Source organism: Diadema antillarum, unplaced genomic scaffold (genome assembly GCF_040938485.1).
Source record: "Diadema antillarum isolate AM-2024a unplaced genomic scaffold, OU_Dant_1.0 seq00001004_RagTag, whole genome shotgun sequence".
NCBI classification, from domain to species: Eukaryota; Metazoa; Echinodermata; class Echinoidea; order Diadematoida; family Diadematidae; genus Diadema; species Diadema antillarum.
Window position 1 is genome coordinate 815,625 of NW_027271842.1, and position 2,098 is coordinate 817,722.

Genomic DNA, 2,098 nt, shown 5'->3' on the forward strand with positions numbered 1-2,098 from the left:
GTGGGAGACAAGACAAATCACGCCTTATTTTTCAACAGCGGGCGCCAGGGCCAGTTCAAAGTAACCCGAAGCATAAGTGCACTTGAAACACAAAGGATCACGGTGAAATATGTAGCGATAGTAAGTTTGTGTACTGGTAGACCAAAATGTAATGAGAAATCTGATGGAATCCCATTTTCTTTGCTCATTTTTCAACTGAGAAATATTTTTGTAACATATTTCTTTTTGCTGCATAGATTTCAAACTGCGTAGATTTTTCTTTGTAGTACTGTATATTATGGAATTGCATATTACAAGTTTCAACATGTAGGGCCTATAGTTGAAAAGTATAGGATATTTTGCGCTGAAAAGAAGCCATCAACAGACTCTAAATCCTATGTATGAATCCGAATGAAATGTGCTAAAATTACACAAAATGAAGACCAATGAATTTAATAATCATAGAATGTCATGGCAAGGCGAAATTATCGCAAAGCTTCGAAGGCATCGCCCCCCCCCCACTGTTCTCTAACGTTTGATAGATTCCAGTTAATAGTTGAATTTTGTATAGTCTGAAAGAAACAAAAGGCGAGCTTCCACAAAAGCAAGCAAACTCCAGCTTGGAGGACGAAAGACGGAGAACAAAAACATCAATAATAGCCGAAAAGATAAGCATGATGAGAGTCGGAAATACCACTATGCATGAAACAAGGGAATTGAAATTGGATTCATTATGATATAAAAGGAAAAAATGTAATCAAATGAAGCCACTTAATAGCTGACCAGGGAAATTAGTTCATCAGTGTTGTATGAAAGTACAATATCTACAGTTGATTGTTTTTATATGTAAAAAAAAATGTACCGAAGGGGATTATTGTCACCCTTGTCATATTTTGTTGTCTAAACTTTGTAGTTAAGTATGCAAGACTTTCTGAATTTATCTCTGAAATTATGTGATACAATTTTTGTAAAGATTAAAATTTATCACGGAAAATTTAGACGCCATCAATTTCATCGCAATAATATTTCTTCTTTTTTTTCTGTTGAAATAGAAATTAATAACTGTGGTTTGATCTTAATCAACATTAAAGAAACTGTGTTTGAACTTGTATGAATTTGCCATATATGTGTATTTGTATATATCTACACAGTCTGATTTGATTACAAAGTGTATATCATTATGATGCATGTACTTTACATATCAAGACTACTAATAGTCTTCTTAGAAGTTTGTTTTTATCACAATAAATTGGATTGTACTGGTGTCAGAAGCGATGAAGTGCTTTTGTGTGTATGTGTGCGTGTTGGTCTGTCTCGCTGTGTGTTCATTTTTCAGTAAGTCTTTGTTTTGTTTAGATTAAAGTACAGAATCGTAATCCCTGAAAATGTGTATAATAAAATCTTGGTCTTTACACACACACACACACACACACACACACACACATACAGTATATATATATATATATATATATATATATATATATATATATCTTCAAAACATGTACAACCAGGAAAATCATTTTATTGTTGCTATTATGAATTCGATAAGCATTAAATTTTCATTTGATATTCATGTATCATGTAAGTTTAGGAGTTTTTCCTACTCGTCCTGTCACCACAATTACCTACGTTTCTATGGAAAACCATATTTGTTTGTTTTTAATTTTTGACCAACATCAACAATAGCTCAATACAGATGTAAACCAAAGTCTTTTTTTGCACATGAAACAGTAAGGATAATGAGAAAAAAAAGAATCGTCAGCAAGTGTTAATAAATAATTTATTACGCGAGATGCTTAGTCCCAAATTCACAAGATATCAAATTAATGCATCGTGTCGCAACACAAAACACACTTTGGAAAACAAGACGCTCTAAACCCACATGAAACAAGAAGCCATATGACATGAGAACACATGTCCACGTAACGGTTGAGTTATAGATATTATCGATGTCCTTAGCATGCTCAGTGGCCATCTTGTTGAGGAATTCTGGTTCATGTTATTTAAAGAAATCGTTTAATACTAGATCTATAATATAGGACACCACACATCAGTAGTCAATATTAGTCTGCATGATTCTTATTGTTTGAAAGCTACGAGGGTTTTGAGAAGGATTTGA